This window comes from Pomacea canaliculata, linkage group LG9 (genome assembly GCF_003073045.1).
Source record: "Pomacea canaliculata isolate SZHN2017 linkage group LG9, ASM307304v1, whole genome shotgun sequence".
Taxonomy (NCBI): Eukaryota; Metazoa; Mollusca; class Gastropoda; order Architaenioglossa; family Ampullariidae; genus Pomacea; species Pomacea canaliculata.
Genome location: NC_037598.1, coordinates 12196196 through 12203373, shown reverse-complemented (window position 1 = coordinate 12203373; position 7178 = coordinate 12196196).

The window sequence follows — 7178 nt, the reverse complement described above, 5'->3', positions numbered from 1 at the left end:
TGTTGTAGCTTAGTTTACTTTCTACCTCCAGTTGGAGGCCTACATGCTGACTGACCAGATGAGAGCCAGTGGTGTCTCTGGGTCATGCTGATCAGATCTGTTGTCGCTGGCTGGGTCATGACACTTCAGTCTTTCAGCTCGGAAGTCACTATAGCTGATTGCCACTGATATGGACTTTTGCTGACACTACAGTAGAAACCTTTCATTTCGTGACATAATGTGGCGTTGCGGATGATTCCCATCGTTTCGGGAAGTCTTCAAGGAAAGCTGTAATATAAAAGGACTTAGGCGTGTGTGTGCGCGTGTGGCTTTTTGTAAGAAAAACGAGATAAGAGCTGCATTAAAGTGTACTCCACTCATGTGCGTGAATCATAAGCATGCCACAAAGGCATCCATTTCCTTTTACAATCCATCTCATAAACCATGCACATTTAGCATGAGGTAGTAGTCTAAGAGCAATCACGTCCTCACACCACTTAGTTCTTGAGGTGAACATTACAGTCGAATGTGTTTAGACTTGTTCTTTTTAACTATAACTCCCATCTACGTAAAGTCGATATATCAAACCCAAACTTTGTTGTTGTCGAATAGACCCCTTCTCACTGAAGGGGAGCAATTAGAGGTGCTGGGGTAGGGGGAGATGCGAGCAGCAAAGACCAGTACATATTTAAGTGCATATTTAATAATACGTCAGAGTCAGTATTATTAATTGTCAACAACAAAACAAGTTTGTTTTTACATGTGGTAAAACTTAAAGAAAATGACGTGAGTGAGGGTGAAGGAGAAGAAAAAGGAGAGAATACAGCGATGTCAATGAATTTCATTAAGCCCTCGGCCCATGTCAAGGTGCAGTAGTTGTGAAGTGAGGTTACGTCGTTGCCCCGAGCAACATGGGAAACTTAAGGACAAGCGTCTTGTTTCCCAAGTTATAAAGCGATGTCCAAACTATGCAGATGTTGTTTTACCCCTAGAGCCGTAGTTATCAAACAGTGGCAAAGATGCCCTGGGATAAAGAAACACGAGGGTCTGTGTATCGCATTGTTACTATGAAAATAAGATGTTTTTCCATTTTTTCCCTGAGGAAACGACCTACATTCACTTCGTTACTACACCCTCAAAAGATGACATCACAATACTAGTACTCTTGAGTATAAAATATAAAAGGTAGATTACAAACAGTATACGTGGGGCAAACAAGTATAAAAATGAAGTTCGATTTCTTCACAATAATAGAATGGACATTGCAGAGAGAGAAAAGAGAGTTATTGGTTTAAACACTGACGTTTGTGACACCTAAGGCTTGTGATTCCTAATCTGCATTTGATAAAGGTGTCTCTGAAACCTATATGATTGAGGTCAGAGAGATAGGAACTAAGAAAGAGAGGTATCTGCTCTGAGTGAAGGATAAATAAACACCGAGTGCTACAGTTTTCCATGCCACTCTTGTCGGTAACAGTTAATAAGTCTAAACTACCTTTAAAAAGTGTTGCATTTTCGACACCTTAGTAGATAAATAATCAATGATGCTGTAGCCTGAGGGTAATCAATATATTGTTGTAACCAAAGATTGTTCTATCACGTATACCATTAGCTACGAACAAATCATACTTATTAGACTAGATGAAGGTAGGAATCAAAGAGATAAATAGCATGATCGTCTGAGGAGCGACCTACAGACAATGAGATTTCGTCACTGCTGCCAGGAATCTCGACTTTATCTCCGAAGGGTTCGTCGTCTGAAAAAGCATTTTCCCTGGCGGTTGGTGGGTTACAGGCATCAAGCATATCAGAACGGCAGTTACCGCACAGTTTCACGATCTCCAACATCGAGATGCTACTTATGATACCCATACCTCTATAGCAGACCTGGGTAAGGGGCGGCCCGCGGGCCGCATCCGGCCCGCCCGCTGGCCCGCTCGCCAGTATCTATATACTATATATACAGTATTGGGTAAAACTGAGTTAACTATATTAGTCCGGCCCTCTAAAACCATCTCATGCGGCCCCTTAAGAAAATTAATTGCCCAACCCTGCTTTATAGTATGGAGGGTTTGTTGTTTGTTTGTTTTTTGTTGTTGTGTTTTTTTGGTTTTTTTTTGTTTTGGGGGGAGGGATATATACACTTTGCAATATTATTTCGTTCTTAATCTGAAGTTTAGTTTTGGTAATACGCACTGCAATCATTATTTTCAGCACATATTGCACAATTTCTTTTTTAACAAACAGACCAAAACCATCCGACAGTTGTCTAGTGTCTTTAGATAATTTCACAGCAGGAGAAACAAACGCTTTGTCGTTTGGGGGGAAGTCTGTTGCAGCTACAAGACTCAACTTTTCCACTAAATGACCAAAGGTATCCAGTCGTCGACACAAGTAGCCAAGTCTGAGTATAAACTAGAGGAATCTACTTTGTAGGTATATAAATATAACCAGCTTCCGCTATGCTCTGCAAGTTACTTGCATCGCCATTGTTGTCATAGTCACCGCTTAACGTTCGTTTCACCTGATAAAATGACGCAAGATAGGTCTGGCGGGCCACACCCCGTGACCCGACCTAGAGTTGGGCCCACGTTGATCATGTCATTTCATGAGTGATTAGAGACATGCGGTGGCCACTCCCGACGATGTGAGTCAAGTTCCTGTCTCCAGGTTCTTTTGCTAAAGGTGGGATGCGAGTGAGCACTGCTTCGCACAGATGGGCTCGGCGTACCAGCAGTGCGCATGCTCACTTACGTTCCCTTCATCGCTTGACTGCGCACATGTGGTGGGTGGGACGTCTGCATGTGACGAGCTGTCATGCTGTCGGGTATGTGGAATATCCCAGGCATGTGAAGATCTAGTTTCACTACCGTTAGCCTGTGGTTTGTGACACACGGGTAATCACACCGGCTTGAATCACTGGTGTGAAACCAAAGTGACGTCACCTGTCGTAGTAGCTCGACAATGGCGGGCGGCAAGCTCTGTCTTGGGTCGCTGGGGTCGAACAGGGTTTACCCTTTGTCTGTTGGCTATCGCTCCTTGCTGCTGGCTCCCTGGGGCGAAGCACACAGTTCTATTGGCGACATTGTATAATCCTGGCTAGGCTACGATTATCCTTATCGCCTATAGTAAGCTGCTAGGCTCAGACCACGGATGTACATCTCCGTGAGATATACGCACTGATAAACGTCCGTGGTCTGACTGCATGGCCGGTCTGTTCTCGGTTTGTGACATCTCATAACCTTTTCAACACAACCATTTTATCACACCAACGAAGAAATTTTACAGTCATGGGTGGGCTTGTCAATAGGTGACAACAGTTTTATGTGTAGGGTGTATAGGGTGGGCGTGAACATGACTGTTACTACCAGGAACAGTATCCTCGAGTATATCTGCCACCTTTGCACAAATACAATACATCTCAGACTCAGATATTACAACAAAACAGAAAAAAATCTGATGAAAACCCTGAGGTCAGCAGATAACCTGTAGGTCTACGTATCGCGACTTGGTTCTCGGTTATTGCTTATGAGGCTACACAACGTATTTCCGGCCGTTAGCCGGGCGACTTCCAGAGCCTAGAACCTAGCAAGATGTCGTGCACCAGGCCCCAGACCTATAAATAGGAATATCCTCAGGGGCATCCAGGGGTGTGGATAGGATAGGGAAGGTATACACAGCACAAGGCGTGAGTTGCAGGACGAACAACTGTCAGCTAAAGTGCTCGGCCTCACATACCTCGGGGATTTCAGCATGACATATTTTGGCAAGAACCGATCGTCTTGTGGATATTCCAGCTCGCCAAACTTTACAGAGACAATTAATGCCGATCGCCTGTTGCTCTTTCATATACATGTATACTAAATATTTGCCTATCAAAAGGTACTGAGTCTCAGGATGGTAATTTCATTATAGAACAGCTAGTTTGCTCTAAGTACGGAGTCCCAGAATGGTAATTAATATAACAATAAGAAGCTACTCGTCAGCTCCCAAAATAGCCTCTCGTGCAGTCTCGGCTACAGCATATTCCTTGGTCTCGGTCAACAAACACTGTATGAGTGGAAGCGCATTCTACGGAAGGTTGTACTAGCGACTTCCTCGGTGTCTTTCCGCTTCGCGAGAAGAAAGTCGCGATCGAATAAGGTTAAGAACAAGTAATAGTCACTCGAGTGTCACTAAAAAGCATACTATGATCATTGCTGCTGCCATTTATGTTGTCTTTGCATTCACTAGCAATAAAATTTAGTTCCTTTTGGGGTATACAAATAAATGTCAATGGCCGCAGTTTTGATTAGTTTCAATATTGGGACTCGCCGTGCTATCTGCTGACACGGCGTTAAAGACCCACATGATTAGTCCGAGTTATAAACAGATTCTGGTAGGTAGATATATAAACATATTTTGTGAATTTCATTTCTTATTTACTTTTATTTAATTTCAAAATTGGTGGTTTGCGCCTACAGTCACCAAGTCCTGCAAAATCTTTCTCCCCATGCGAATAACATACGACATCAGAACTGGCCCCATCCCAAGCTAAGCATGTAAGCAATGCCCAGCTGTTGGGAACGTATATCAGATTCTTTCTTCTTTTTTGTTCCTATTCACCCCCAGTGGAGCAGTAGGGCCTCAACTACACCACACCATCGGATCTGGTTCTTGGCGTCCCTTTCCAGTTGGGACATGGAATCAGATTCTTTGGAAGATCTTAATTTATTTTCTCTTGCGACGAATAATATTCAAGTTTGATTAGTACTGAACCGTACATGTTTGAACCTGAGGAATGTAGTGGAAAGACACCAAAAACAACACAGATAATGTATTGTTACTCACAGAGGGAATCATTTACTATAACCAATGTATTTGTATGTGTGAACTTAAGCTTTGTCACTGGCTGTGTCAGCAATGAAATGAGGCAATGTAACCTTTGTAGCTATATCAGTATTGATACCTACATCAGTTACAACATATGTGCCAGTGCAGACAATGACACGAAAAAACACAGAAAAATGGAAAATAACAGTTTTACCAGGGATGTTTTTAAAACCAAACTCAGTTTGAAAATCCTGTTTCTTACTGGTCCTTATCATTGTTGAATACTGCATATCAATATATTTTGTACCTTCTGTGCTCAGTGTGCTTCAACAAGAGAACTGTCTTTTTCCAACCCTGCAATTGCTTCTCACATTAATTTTTTTTTTGGCTCATATGTTCCAAGGCACTGTACAACCATCACTCTAGCAGTATTCAGCTTTTGAAAACACAGTTGTGCATAGTATCTTTCTGATATCTTGACAAATATCTGGCCTCCTACATTTACCACTGTTGAAGACCATTGCTGCATTTGCAAAACAGTTCTATGTGGCTCCTGGACTTTGTTGAGTCTATACCACAGACATTCCATACATTTTCAGTGTTCCTCATCTGGCACAATTCTTCAGTAAACTGTAATCAGTAAGTTTGTAAATACTAATTTGTTGGCTGTACATGAAAACAAAAGAAGTGTATTTTTGTTTCGGTTACCAGGGGGATCTTTTCAGAATGGCATCACTTGCCAGTCTAATGGTTTCTGTGGTGTTGTACAGCTTACATATCCGTATGCATTTTCTGGATAGTGCCTGTATTGAATAACAACACTGTACTGAGTTTGTGTTATTAACACTGCATTTTCAGCAAAAGCATTTTTCAAACCTATTCCTCTCCTTTTTTCCCCTTTGCACTAAAATCCTTTGCTTTTATTTCATTTACTTTCCCCATCCACTGTTTTCCCATCTATTAAACATGGCCACGTTTGAGCACTGGTATGTTTATAATGGATTTATATTACAAAGCATTTACACATTTACATTATAGATTTTGAAATTACTCACTTTTTTTTCCTTTCTTGGCATTTGGAATACAATAGGTGGACATAACACGTAAGGTTATTTATTGAGCGTATCTGGAATAGCTCACACATGACTATTTTTACATTTGATGCCTTGTCACTGTCTGGCACCACCATAACTGACTTATTTCTCAACCTATTTTTTTCTGCTTAATTTATTTTGCTGTATTCTTCATGATTCCCTTTCCTACAAGCTTGTTTTGAGTTGCAATGTGTTTATGCAAAAACCTACTTCTTTCTTAATTTTTAAAATATTTTCCCCTTAACTGACCTTATACCATGTTTCCCATTAAAGGAAAGTGCCTATTAAACTTACTGACCTCTTCTCCTTTTTTCGTTTACATATTATTTGTTTATGTATTTACACTGATTGGCTGTCATCTCTGCCAAGATATCGGATTTAATGGTGCAGCTATCTGTTCAGTGACACTGCCTCTTATTTTACAAGGCAATGTCATGCATTTGAGTACAAGCTCGAGACTAGTCCGTGCAAACTGCTGGTAGGGTAGCGATGGTTCGATTTGGACTTGATTTTGACATATTCTGAGAACACGGAACTATAAACAAACGCTAGAGGTTTTCGAGCAAAGCTGTTGCGTTGTTGCATAAGAAAATGCCTTCTTCTATACACAAGCCATGGGTACTACAAAATGCTAAAATGAGTACCTCAAAAAGTCTTTTGTTTTTGAATAATACAAATACTAATAATACAAATAATACAAACGGTAACAGTGAGGAGCGATGCGCCTTTTGTACGCGAGACCATCATGTACACCAGGGGTGAGGAACGCTTTGCTGTGTATCTCAGTGTACAGTTCAGGCCTACGGAAATCCAAACATTATCCCTTCATGGATTTCCAAGGATGAGCAAATAAAAAGCTTTTACTGGTAAAAGTTCGTTTGTATTTATTAGTTTATTTGTGTATGTGCATCCATACCTGTGTGTAGACACTTTCTAAGTGCCGCATCAGAAGGAGGTGTGTACTAAGTAGTAGAAGTTGTTCTTGTAGTTGTTATAGTTGTTGTAGTTGTAGCTGTTGCTGTTATGTACTTTCAATGCACAACCACAAAAAGAAGATTGTGCAGTAGGAAAAGAAGGTTTTGTTATTGTATACTCAGTCTCCTCTAGGAGCTGTCTAATTGTAAACAAATATTTCATAGATTCCAAGTAGTTGTTTCGCTTTGCCTTTATATTTTTTGCACCCTAATTACCTAAATGACAGGATTGTGGTGACTCAGAGGTCAGCAGGAAAACAAAGTTCCCCACACCTGACTTACACGGATATTATCACAGTACGATAAAGTCAGCCCTAAA